The 13,732-nt window shown below is 49.1% G+C and overlaps 1 long non-coding RNA gene across 1 annotated transcript in view; it reads left to right on the top strand.

Annotated features, from left to right (window-relative positions):
• Positions 1–9,358, top strand: part of LOC146835274 (uncharacterized) — a 47,564-nt gene extending 38,206 nt beyond the window's left edge. The window contains exon 3 of the long non-coding RNA XR_014960706.1: positions 4,187–9,358. This is a non-coding gene — a long non-coding RNA (uncharacterized LOC146835274). The remainder of the gene's footprint in view (positions 1–4,186) is intronic.
• The last annotated feature ends 4,374 nt before the right edge of the window (positions 9,359–13,732 follow it).

Genomic DNA, 13,732 nt, shown 5'->3' with positions numbered 1-13,732 from the left:
AATATGGAAAGGTAGAAATGCCGCATCACCTGTGGATAACTGACACCCCCTCCCTCTGTGCCAAATACCCATCAAGTCACAGAGTGGCATCCTGGGCCCCAAACGGACAACATTAGGACAGATACCATGTAAAGGTAGAAAAAGGGGGGAAAAGATTAACATACACACATCTGTAGCATTTGATACGTGAGGTAAATTATTGGTTGTGATTAATTCTTTATAAGGACTATGGGCCTTATGTAGGTGGGCTGGCATTTACCACTTCATAAATACCGAATCATACCGATTCGGTATTTATGAAGTGGTAAATGCAATGTAGGTAATGAGTCGGTAAATATTACCGAATCGGAAAAATTCGGTAATTACCGAATCGGTATTTACCGATTCGGTAATGAGGCATACCTTCCCATTGATGGGAAGGTATGCCTCATTACCGAATCCGTAAATACCGATTCGGTAATGGGGGAGCACATGCAAGGGTGGCAGGGTGTCACATTGACACCCTGTTGCACCCCTGATTCGGCCATGTGTGCACATGTGGCGCACATACATGCCCTAAGGGCATGTATGTCTGCCACATTACACACTTAAACGTGCACAAAAATGCTTTTTTTCACCTATTCGTCATTTACCACCAACCTTTAGTTGGTGGTAAATAACGAATACCCACCACACACTCCCCCTACATCTCATTTCATGATTCGGTATTTACCGAATCGGTAAATTTACCGAATCGGTAATATTACCGATTCAGTAATTTTACCGATTCGGTAAATACCGAATCATGAAATTCTCCCCCTACATCTCAAAAGCCAAAATACCGGTCGGTAACGGTATAATTACCGAAAATCGGCCGTTACCGACCGGTATTTGGCTTCCTACATGAGGCCCTAAATGACTTATATTGTTGAACACTGAATTATCTGAATCAATGTTTGTTTGCCTTACCTGAGCCTATAGTGTATAGGATGGGCCTTGCAATGAACACCTCGTTCTGTTTTACAAAAAGCCCTAGAAGAAGCTGCATCTTACAGAACTTTATCTACATTATGAAGAACTAAAGAGTTGTATTTCGAGGCTAGAAGCGGACCCTGTAGGCTGCACTAGTTTTAGGGAGATGGACTAATTTTATCGCGATAGCAAACGCACCTCAACTCACAATAATGTTCCAATCTTCCAGGTTAGAAGAAACCAGAAATGCTTGAACTAGTGAGCTGTTGAAAGTGTCAAAGGTGAACAGCAAGGTAAAGACAGGACTTGACATTTGAGTTGATCCAGTGTGAACTGGAAAGCATTGAGAAGAAGTGTGTCAATGGAGTTACCTTTGTTATATACTTCCTGAAGAGTTACCTTTGTTATACACTTCCTGAAGAGTTACCTTTGTTATACACTTCCTGAAGAGTTACCTTGGTTATACACTTCCTGAAGAGTTACCTTGGTTAAATACTTCCTGAAGAGATACCTTTGTTATACACTTCCTGGAGAGTTACTGAATTCGCAGCAGCCCACCCTTATCCCTCTCTTTTTCCATGATATGTTCTTTTTTTAAATGAAATCTTGCCCTTTTGCACCTACCTAAAGCTGTATCTGTAGCATGTCGGTGCTCCGTGGCTGCCCTTTCTTTACCAAGTTACTCTGCGAACACTGGCAAATCACCTCCTTTTCTGAAGTAAATGAGATGAGATGTGATCAACAGAACCTCTTGTCGCGTTGTTCCTTGGAGTCCCCCTGGACCTGCGCGTTTTGGATGACCTAAACTGAGGGCGTGGTGTCCAAACTGATCCCGGACACCCCCACAGGATATGTCTGCCGTTAGACCAGCTAGCTCTACAGTGCTACTAGCACCCACCCCCCCGTATCTTACATTGGTGTAGGTAGTTTCTGGCAACCACTGAAAACAGTACAATACTCTTCGCTCAGAAATTCATGTTCACTGATTCTTAAAAAATACACAGGATGGCGATTAGGACGTTTCAATAAGTATTTATTGGTCCAGCGTTAGTCTAGTGTAAAACATGTGCTGCGACATCAAAGCATACGAAAGAGATTGCTAGTACCAATATACTAAATAGTTGGTCAATTTCTACCATAATGCTATAAGATGAACATAAGCAGTTCAGATAAAAACACTAGCACTTGGTTATTCCTAAAATGCACTCTCTAATTTGTCATCCTAACCTGGATGTGTAGGTGTATGGGTGTATAACCATGTGTGTCTGTAGCCAAGAAACCCCCAGGGACGAACCAGCCCCTCTCACCTGATGGTTTAGAACGAAGGACCCCCTTTCTGCGTCAAGGATGACAACCCACGAGGGATGTCAGACCGCTGCTTGTCAAAGATTCAGCATGCAGGACCCCATGTCCGCATGGAAGGAATTCTGATTTGTAAGGGGGAGTGAGGGTCTTTTATACTAAAGTGGTCACTCCAGGGTTTTTTCTAGAATTGATATGTTTTTAAAACAACCATGGATGTTTTGAAAACAATCATAAATGTTTTGAAAACAATAACCAATGCTTTTCTAAACAAGTGTGATCATGCACAGTTGGCTGTTGGCCAAGGATGAAAAAAGAGGTTACTCTTATACAGAATAAATCTGCCGTGCCTGGGGACATGTTTATGTACAGGTACAGGGATTCTGATAGAAGACTAAGAGCCTGGTGTCGGAGAGACAGGAGCAAGCTACTAGGTAAAATTTCACCTGGTTAGAATCGTTACAGTTGTGTGGCTAGGACAATGTATGTGAGAGAGGTATACATGACAGAACTATCCTAAATGATATGACACTTTAGTTAAATATCCGTATATGGTATAATATTCCTTACTACGTTTCAAATATGGTAAACAATATATGTCATTACAGCCAAGCCAATAATGTACTCTTGAATTTGCAAGCTGGATTTAGATAAGAAATCAGTGCCTTGGACCAATTCTTGATGTTTAGTATCATGTACTGGAAGACAGTGGTACTTGCGAAATGCCATCTCTATGTTGCTTTCGGAGATTTAAAATCTGCATTTGATACCATACCTCGAAGCAAGCCGTGTGAAGTCTTGGTAAGTATGGGAGTCCCAGAAAATATCTTAGGCTCCCGAAAACAACCATGTAAGTGTCAGATATGGGAAAAATAGGGAGTAGACAGACTCATTTAGGATAGAGAGAGGAGAGCTGCGATTTAGCCCCAACCCTCTTTTCTCCATTCATTAATGATCTGGCTGAAGTTTTAAACTTCCAAAACCACAAGGCCTCCAAAATTGGCCCTATGAAAATACCAATATTATTAGTCGTAGACTACACCCTTCTTATCTCAAACCCAGCTGAGGGGTTACAATCAATTTTAGATCGTTCTTTGTTGTTTTGCGCAGATTGTGGGTTAGAACTGAACGTTAGCAAAATGAAATCCATGGTGCTTAACCCTTACAGGTCTACGCAAACTAGAATGCAGGTAAGCAGTTCAATGATTGAATTGGTAAGAAAGTTTGTATACTTGAGGATGACGTCTGATAATTTTAATTGGAAGGCTGAGATTAATAAAAATGCTCTGAAGCTGCAGCAGGAGATTGGGGCAATGCTTAAGGTGGCCAGAAACTAAAATCCAATCATCTAACTTCATCCCTAGAAATATACAAAGTAAGGGCAAAAAGTGCTGGTCTTTACGGCGCCGAGCTTGGGGGCCATTCGGGCATTCATAAACTGTGTGTGGCAGAGAAAAGATCCCTTAGGTACCTTAGCAATCTCCCACAGAGCACACCCATTCTTCGTTATCTCCAGGCCAATGGATGGAACCCGATCTCCTCCACAGTACAGTTGAGACCTCTAATCTTGTGGCGTAGACTTTGGCCAACCCCTGAACTAGAGTCTTACAGGCAGCCAATGAGGGAGCTCTTAAAAACAACGGGCCATCTAAGAATCCCTTGGCTGTCCTATCTAAAGAGTTTTTAAAATATTCTAGCCCTTGAAACTCTCTGAGATAAACCAGAAGAGCCTTCCCGTTTCTCACGACAACTGTTAATAAGATGTGGCGTGCTCAACAGAACTTTTAGTTAAATATCCGTGTATGGTATAATACTCCTTGCTAAGTTTCAAAGATTGTAAAGAATAGATGTAATTTACAACCAGTTAAATATTGTGCATTCACATTAAATAATGCTTGCAGTTAGTAATTTTAAATATCTTTCCATCCAACAGAAAACAAGCCTTGAATACATGCAATTATTATGAACAATGAAGATATAATTAAAAATCTACAAAAATCAGTCCTCAACAAGGAGCTCTGGTATTCAGGAAAACATCAGCCCAGTCGGAGACAGAGGAACCTGCTCATTAACTGACAGATCCTGGATGAAGCAGTCAAGGGCAGTTCAGGGATTGTAAGAGTCTGAGCTGTGCACCTCCACGCCACAAGACTAATAAATGAACTCTAGAAAATAAAGTCAACAACATAGACAAACAGCTTCATGTGTCAACAGGTGTCCAATGCCAGCTTTGATCATGGGATAACTATGATGTGGTTACAGCAGTGCTTTGTTTTCTAAAGTGATAAGAGACCAGCATTCCGTGTTCTAGGTGCACTGTAAACTCTTCCTGGCGCCGTACAGATTAACCAGATAAAAGCACAACGGAGTGGAGCCATACAACTAAAGGGCAAAGGAAAGAGGGGCTCTGTGATTTAAAGTACAATGGAATGTCCCAGGTTGCACCTGCCAGAAGGAAGATGAATCTTTATCTGCAAGCGTGAATAACCATACTCCAATATAAAGACACAATCGCCTTCAAAGAAACCTTATACATATAATGAGTGTAGCAAGTGTTTAATGGCTATTGCACATTATTGTTATTCTGAAATCAGAAAATCAAACGTGCAAATTACCACACACATACAGGACGTGAGAATAAAGCAAGTGCTTTATTAGCCGTGTTGGTCCATCAGGACATGCAGTCATGGAAAGTAAACGAATATATACCAGACCCACAGACACTAACCAAGAAAGAAGAGTCCTACACATGCAGCGAGAGCTTCAGTTTGTCATCCATATTAAAGTGCCATCACCAAACACACACTGTGGAAAATCCATTCAAGCGCAGTGAATGTGGGAGCAGTTTTAGTCTATTACCGGACCTACAAACACATCAGCAAACACACACAGGGAAAAAACCATACCATAGCAATGAATGTGGAAGTAACTTTAGTCATTGCTCAGCATTAAGGATTCATCAGCGAACACACACAGGGGAAAAGCCATTCAAGTGCAGTGAATGTGTTAAGAGCTTTATTCGACCATCACATCTAAAGGAGCATCAGCGAACACACACAGGAGAAAAACCATTTAGGTGCAGTGAATGTGTGAAGAGCTTTAGTCGATTACCAAACCTACGAACACATCAGCGAACACACACTGGGGTAAAACCCTACCATTGCAATGAATGTGGAAGTAGATTTAGTGATTCCTCAATTCTCAGGATTCATCAGCGAAGACACACAGGGGAAAAGCCATTCAAGTGCAGTGAATGTGGCAGTGGTTTTGTTGATGCTTCAGGATTAAGGATGCATCAGGGAACTCACACAGGGAAAAAGCCATTTAAGTGCAGTGAATGTGTGAAGAGCTTTAATCGATTATCAGAACTACAGGGACATCAGCGAAGACACACAGGGGAAAAACCATATGAATGCAATGAATGTGTGAAGAGCTTTAGTCAAGTATCATACCTACAAAAACATCAACGAACACACACAGGAAAAACATGAATATGAAAGTAGTTTTAGTGAATCTTCAGAGGCTCGGGGAGGGGCAACACAGCCTCCCCCCTATAAAATTGAAAACTGCCTGGGGTTGGGGTCCCGCAGAGGTGAGCTCCACCTTCCCTAAATAAAGAGTGGGGCCCTGGGGATGGGGTCCCCGGAGCCTGTAAAGGCTCGAAGAGTGGAGCTACACAGAACACCCTAAATAAAAAGAACAAAAAAAAGAATAAATGAGAGGCAGGAGCCGCACATTTATTAGTCACTACTTCTTGAAAGAGTGCCCCATTATGCCCTGCAAGGGCTTTTTAAGCATACATTTAAAGCTTGGTGGTGCTCCTAGAAAGCACAGGGGGACCACCAGGCATTTTAGTAATGTTGTGGGGGAGCTGCATGGAGTGCGGAAGCCTTCCAACCACATTTAAAACAAGCATTGGCATAGCCAATAGGTCTCGCCTTTGGGACCTTATAAGTGTTTAGCCATGCAACAGTTGCGTTACTAAATTCTTATAAGGTCCCAAAAGCGAGACCTATCGGCTATGCCAAGCGGCCGTGCGGCCGCGAAAGTGATCGTGATCAAACATCAAAGCGGCCGTGCGGCCGAAAGTGAAAGTAATCGCGGTAAAAAGCGGCGCGCGCGCCCGCGCACAGGCACTGTAGCTTTAGGCTGGGCTGGTAGCACTTTTTGGAGCCCTCTCAATAAGTCTCGCCAGGCCAGCGCATGCGCTGGGTCAGGCGAGACCTAAAAAACAGTAAGTCCCCTGGGTCTTTGAATCCATGACCCAGGAGAACTTACCATATTTTTCAAAAACACTCCTAGCTTCAGCTCTATCATCTTCAGCGGGAGTGCACAGCCCTCTTGTGTTTTTTCTGATTCCATTTTGTGAGCTGAAACAATGTTAAAAGAAAGACTCAGAGACATGCCTGGCTGATATGAGGTGATGCCCTGAAACCGGTCCCAGGATTCTTGTTTCCGGTCCAGAGAGGGCCTGGCTTGGCAGTTCGGGCTGGACTATTCCCATGAGGCACAGGGTCAAGACTGATTTGCATATGGCCAGGTCTAAACTGGGGTGGAATGGTGAGCAAAAGAATGATTGATTTAACCCAGATACCTTGACTGGGGGTGAATGTTTTGATTTGTTCTTCATTCCGTCCATCAATTGTGTGTCTTTTGCTTTCTCGCCCTAAGTGCGCCGGGTATGCCCAGACGTGGGTCCCGGGCTCACTGTGCCACTGGATTCAAGCTGTCCTGGCTGATGAGTTGTGAAATCCCGAAACCGGTCCTAGGATATTTGTTTCCGGTCCAGGAAGGACATGGCTTGGCAGTTCAGGCTGGACTGTTCCCATGAGGCACAGGGTCAATACTCATTTGCATATGGCCACGTCTAAACTGATGTGGCATGGTGAGCAAAAGATTAATGGATTTAACCCCTTATCTTTTGACTGGGGGTGAATGTTTTGATTTGTTCTTCATTCCGTCCATCAATTGTGTGTCTTTTGCTTTCTCGCCCTAAGTGCGCCGGGTATGCCCAGATGTGGGTCCCGGGCTCACTGTGCCACTGGATTCACGCTATCCTGGCTGATGAGGGTTGAAACCCCGGAACCGGTCCTAGGATGCTTGTTTCCGGTCCTGGGAGGACATGGCTTGGCAGTTCGGGCTGAACTGTTCCCATGAGGCACAGGCTCAATACTGATTTGCATATGGCCAGGACTAAACTGGGGTGGCATGGTGAGCAAAATAATTATAGATTTAACCCAGATCTCTTGACTGTAGGAGAATGTTTTGATTTGTTCTGCATTCTGTCCATCAATTGTGTGTGTCTTTTGCTTTCCCGCCCTAAGTGGGCCGAGTATGCCCAGACGTGGGTCCCGGGCTCACTGTGCTACTGGATTCAAGCTATCCTGGCTGATGAGGGGTGAAACCCCGAAACCGGTCCTAGGATGCTTGTTTCCGTTCCAGGGAGGGCCTAGCTTGGCAGTTTGGGCTTGACTGTTCCCATGAGGCACAGGGTCAAGATTGATTTGCATATGGCCAGGCCTAAACTGAGGTGGCATGGGGAGAATGATGGATTTAACCCAGATCTCTTGACGGGGTGAATGTTTTGATTTGTTCAGCATTCTGTCCATCAATTGTGTCTTTTGCTTTCTTGACCTAAGTGTGCCGGGTATGCCCAGACGTGGGTCCAGCGCTCACTGTGCCACTGGATTCACACTATCCTGGCTGATGAGGAATGAAACCCCGAAACTGGTCCTAGGATGCTTGTTTCCAGTCTAGGGAGGACCTGCCTTGGCAGTTGTGGCTGGACTGTTTCTATGAGGCACATAGGGTCAATACTGATTTGCATATGGCCAGGTCTAAACTGGGGTGGCATGGTGAGCAAAAGAATGATGGATCTAACCCAGATATCTTGACTGGGGGTGAATGTTTTGATTTGTTCTCAATTCTGTCCATCAATTGTGTTCTTTTGCTCTGGGAGTTCAAGGCAGGGTCTGACAGCAGGCAGGGTCCTGTGGCTGACCACATGCCATGCACGGTTTACCTATGGTAGTAAAATATTAGCCTTTATGTTAGAAAAAAACATAGAAATTCTCTGAAAAAAACCAAGGTTAAAATGACATTTTAGTTATGAGTTGTAATCATATCTTGCTTTGCATTAACAAATACCATAGAAATTCACAGAAAAAAATCAAAGGTTAAAGGGCGTTATAGTTAGGTGAAAATGTCAGTGTCAAAGTGACATTTTAAATGAAAAAAACGTTATAATTATCTCTGGTAACTATTACTCATGTACTAAAGTAACGATGTCATACCCTCCCCATGCACAGCTAATTACCCCACATATTACACCACCCATGACATGTTGTGTAACATCATTAATATCATTGCTGCAGCATTTGAAATGTCATCATTGATAACTGAACTGTGCATGGCGGGGCGTGAGTCACTCATATATTTTTAAAGCGTCACACAGTAACGCACGTCATGTACAGGCAGCACATTTTCTGACCACTAGATTACAGACAGCTTTACTGATAAAGGTATATAGCACACAAATGATAATGTACGGAAGTCGGGTTTCAGTGAATATTCTTTGTGCATCACCCCGTTAAACTGTCTTGATTTGTTTTGATCCTTTTAAAATCTTTATTCCCATCACACTTCAGAATTACAAAATAATGGATTTCATTTTTGCTTCCTTAACTGCTGATAAATTCTGGAATATAAATCAGCAGTTAAGAAAGGTAAGATGTGTGTTAGAAAAAATGACACTCTACAGCCTTTCCTTTCACATTCCATGTACACCAGCAAGATTGACACATAGTTCACTTTAAAAACTTGTCTCGCTTTGGAGTCAGAGCAAGAAAAGTAAACACCAATCCCCATGTTAACAGAATGAGCAGGATTTGTCAGAAGACGTATCCTAACATTTGACATCTGCTTTTAAAGCAAAGCAAATGTGACAAGATTAAAACAAAATGTCAAAGCGCTGTCATTTATTACTCTTTTGCGACCCACCAGTGGGTCGTTTGGAAAACACTGTTCTATGATATTGATGTACTGATTTAATAGAATACACATGAATTCTAAAATAAATGTTCATTGAGTCATTCACTCACATTCAGTCAACTCTTCTGTGATTTTCTTATTTATGGACAGAGGGGGCTTGAAATGTATGTCTAGGGTCTTCTTCAATGGGGAGGTGTGAGGGGCCATATTTAACACTGTTGGTCCGTCAAAGCTTAACGTGGAGGGCACAGAGACTCACAGCAGGAGGGTTTCAGTCTCAAACCTGTTTGTCAATGCTTACTCATCCTCGCTGACTGAAGTAAGTGACTGGATCTGGTAGACTCATCCCTTGTCCAGATGGACTGCTAGCTGCGTGAGTTGATTAGGGCCCCCTGAGAGCATGATGATGGTGAGCCCCTGAGAGCGGGAATGATGGTGAGCCCCTGAAAGTGAGGATGAAGGTGAGCCCCAGAGAGCGGGTATGATGGTGAGCCCCTGAGAGCGGGGATGAAGGTGAGCCCCTGAAAGTGGGGATGAAGGTGAGCCCCTGAGAGCGGGGATGAAGGTGAGCCCCCTGAGAGTGGGGATGAAGGTGAGCCCCTGAGAGCGGGGATGAAGGTGAGCCCCCAGAGAGCGGGGATGATGGTGAGCCCCCTGAGAGCGTGGATGATGGTGACCTCCTGAGAGCACGGATGAAGGTGGCCCCTTGAGAGCGGGGATGAAGGTGGCCTCCTGAGAGCGGGGATGAAGGTGGGCCCCTGAGAGTGGGGATGAAGGTGGGCCCCTGAGAGTGGGGATGAAGGTGAGCCCCCTGAGAGCTAGGATGATGGTGAGCCCCCTGAGAGCGGGGATGATGGTGACCTCCTGAGAGCGCGGATGAAGGTGGCCCACTGAGAGCGGGGATGATGTACAGCCCGATGAGAGCGGGGATGAAGGTGAGCCCCCTGAGAGTTGGGATGAAGGTGAGCCCCTGAGAGTGGGGATGAAGGTGAGCCCCCTGAGAGCTAGGATGATGGTGAGCCCCCTGAGAGCGGGGATGAAGGTGGGCCGCATGAGAGTGGGGATGAAGGTGGGCCCCCGGAGAGCGGGGACACAGGTGAGCCCCCTGAGAGCGTGGATGATGGTGAGCTCCTGAGAGCGCGGATGAAGGTGGCTCCTTGAGAGCGGGGATGATGGTGGCCCCCTGAGAGCGGGGATGAAGGTTGCCCCCCTGAGAGCGGGGATGATGTACAGCCCGATGAGAGCGGGGATGAAGGTGAGCCCCCTGAGAGCGGGGATGAAGGTGAGCCCCTGAGAGTTGGGATGAAGGTGAGCCCCCTGAGAGCTAGGATGATGGTGAGCCCCCTGAGAGCGGGGATGAAGGTGGTCCGCATGAGAGTGGGGAGGAAGGTGGGCCCCCGGAGAGCGGGGACGAAGGTTAGCCCCTGAGAGCGGGGATGAAGGTGAGCCCCTGAGACTGGGGATGAAGGTGAGCCCCTGAAAGTGGGGATGGAAAACAGAAATGGCTCAGCACACAGCTAAAATTTATATGTTACAGACAATGATATATGTCAAAATCTGAGAGCAAACAAACGTGCAATGTCTCCCAAAAGATTCACAATAAACTTCAATGTCTTAGTGATGAAATTTTCTATACGATAAGCTGTGCGCGGATTTTGTGACGATCGACTGAGAACGGGGATGAAGGTGAATACCTGAGAGCAGGTGTTGAAGGTGAGCCCCCTGAGAGCTAGGATGATGCTCACCTCCTGAGAGTGGGGAAGAAGGTGAGCCCCTGAGAGCTGGGATGAAGGTGAGCCCCTGAGAGCAGGGATGATGGTGAGCCCCCTGAGAGCGGGGATGATGTTGGCCCCCTGAGAGCGGGGATGATGGTGGGCCCCTGAGAGCGGGGATGATGGTGGGCCCCTGAGAGCGGGGATGAAGTTGAGCCCCCTGAGAGCGGGGATGAAGGTGGGCTCCCTGAGAGCGGGGATGATGGTGGGCCCCTGAGAGCGGGGATGAAGTTGAGCCCCCTGAGAGCGGGGATGAAGGTGGGCTCCCTGAGAGCGGGGATGATGGTGGCCCCCTGAGAGCGGGGATGATGGTGGGCCCCTGAGAGCGGGGATGAAGGTGGGCCCCCTGAGAGCGGAGATGAAGATGAGCCCCCTGAGAGCGGGGATGAAGGTGAGCCCCATGAGAGCGGGGATGACGGTGGGCCCTGAGAGCGGGGATGAAGGGGGCCCCCCTGAAAGCGGGGATGAAGGTGAGCCCCCTGAGAGCGGGGAGGAAGGTGGGCCCCTGACAGAGGGGAGGAAGGTGGGTCTCCTGAGAGCGAGGATGAGGTGAGCCCCGTGAGAGCTGGGATAATGGAGAGCCCCCCGAGAGCAGGGTTGAAGGTGGGCCCCCTGAGAGCGGGGATGAAGGTGAACCCCCTGAGAGCGGGGAGAAAGGTGAGCCCCTGACAGCGGGGAGGAAGGTGGCCCCTGAGAGCAGGGATGATGGTGAGCCCCCTGAGAGCGGGGATGATGTTGGCCCCCTGAGAGCGGGGATGAAGCTGGGCCTCTGAGAGCGGGGATGATGGTGGGCCCCTGAGAGCGGGGATGAAGTTGAGCCCCCTGAGAGCGGGGATGAAGGTGGGCCCCCTGAGAGCGGGGATGATGGTGGCCCCCTGAGAGCGGGGATGATGGTGGGCCCCTGAGAGCGGGGATGAAGGTGGGCCCCCTGAGAGTGGAGATGAAGATGAGCCCCCTGAGAGCGGGGATGAAGGTGAGCCCCAGGAGAGCGGGGATGACGGTGGGCCCTGAGAGCGGGGATGAAGGGGGCCCCCCTGAAAGCGGGGATGAAGGTGAGCCCCCTGAGAGCGGGGAGGAAGGTGGGCCCCTGACAGAGGGGAGGAAGGTGGGCCTCCTGAGAGCGAGGATGAGGTGAGCCCCGTGAGAGCTGGGATAATGGAGAGCCCCCCGAGAGCAGGGTTGAAGGTGGGCCCCCTGAGAGCGGGGATGAAGGTGAACCCCCTGAGAGCGGGGAGAAAGATGAGCCCCTGACAGCGGGGAGGAAGGTGGGCCCCCTGAGAGCGGGGATGAAGGTGGGCCCCTGAGAGCGGGTATCTATGTGAGCTCCCTGAGAGCGCAGATGATGGTGGCCCCCTGAGAGCGGGGATGAAGGTGAGCCCCCTGAGAGCGCGGATGATGGTGGGCCCCCTGAGAGCAGGGATGATGGTGAGCCCCTGAGAGCGGGGTTGATAGTGACCTCCTGAGAGCGGGGATGAAGATGAGCCCCTGAGAGAGAGGATGATGGTGAGCCACCTGAGAGCGTGGATGATGGTGAGCCCCCTGAGAGCGTGGATGATGGTGAGCCCCCTGAGAGAGGGGATGATGGTGACCTCCTGAGAGTGGGGATGAAGGTGAGCCCCTGAGAGTGGGGATGAAGGTGAGCCCCCTGAGAGCGAGGATGATGGTGAGCCCCTTGAGAGCGGGAATGATGGTGGCCCCCTGAGAGCGGGGATGAAGGTGAGCCTCCTGAGAGCGGGGATGATGTTGGCCCACTGAGAGCGGGGATGAAGGTGGGCCGCATGAGAGTGGGGATGATGGTGAGCCCCCAGAGAGCTGGGATGATGGTGGCCCCCTGAGAGGGGGATGAAGGTGAGCCCCCTGAGAGCGGGAATGATGGTGGCCCCCTGAGAAAGGGATGTAGGTGGGCCCCCTGAGAGCGGGGATGAAGGGGAGCCCCCTGAGAGCGGGGATGGTGGTGAGCCCCCTGGGAGCGGGATGATGGTGACCTCCTGAGAGCGGGGATGAAGTTGAGCTCCTGAGTGCGGGGATTATGGTGGCCCCCTGAGAGCAGTGATGGTGGTGAGCACCCTGAGAGTGGGGATGATGATGGGCCCCCTGAGAGTGGGGATGAAGCTGGGCCCCTGAGAGCGGGGATGATGGTGGGCCCCTGAGAGCGGGAATGAAGGTGAGCCCCCTGAGAGCGGGGATGAAGGTGGGCCCCCTGAGAGTGGGGATGATGGTGGGCCACTGAGAGGAGGGATCAAGGTGAGCCCCCTGAGAGCAGGTATGAAGGTAAGCCCCCTGAGAGCGCGGATGATGGTGGGCCCCCTGAGAGCGGGGTTGATAGTGACCTCCTGAGAGCGGGGATGAAGATGAGCCCCCTGAGAGCGAAGATGATGGTGAGCCCCCTGAGAGCGTGGATGATGGTGAGCCCCCTGAGAGAGGGGATGATGGTGACCTGAGAGTGGGGATGTAGGTGAGCCCCTGAGAGCGGGGATGAAGGTGAGCCCCCTGAGAGCGAGGATGATGGTGAGCCCCCTGAGAGCGGGGAGGAAGGTGAGCCCCTGACAGCGGGGAGGAAGGTGGGCCCCCTGAGAGCGGGGATGAAGGTGGGCCCCCTGAGAGCGGGTATGAAGGTGAGCCCCCTGAGAGCGCGGATGATGGTGGCCCCCTGAGAGCGAGTATGGAGGTGAGCCTCCTGAGAGCGCGGATGATGGTGGGCCCCCTGAGAGCAGGGA

Source organism: Triturus cristatus, chromosome 4_2, assembly GCF_964204655.1.
Source record: "Triturus cristatus chromosome 4_2, aTriCri1.1, whole genome shotgun sequence".
Taxonomy (NCBI): Eukaryota; Metazoa; Chordata; class Amphibia; order Caudata; family Salamandridae; genus Triturus; species Triturus cristatus.
Note: the sequence above shows the minus strand (reverse complement) of the source record. Positions and strands in the feature narration are given on the sequence as shown.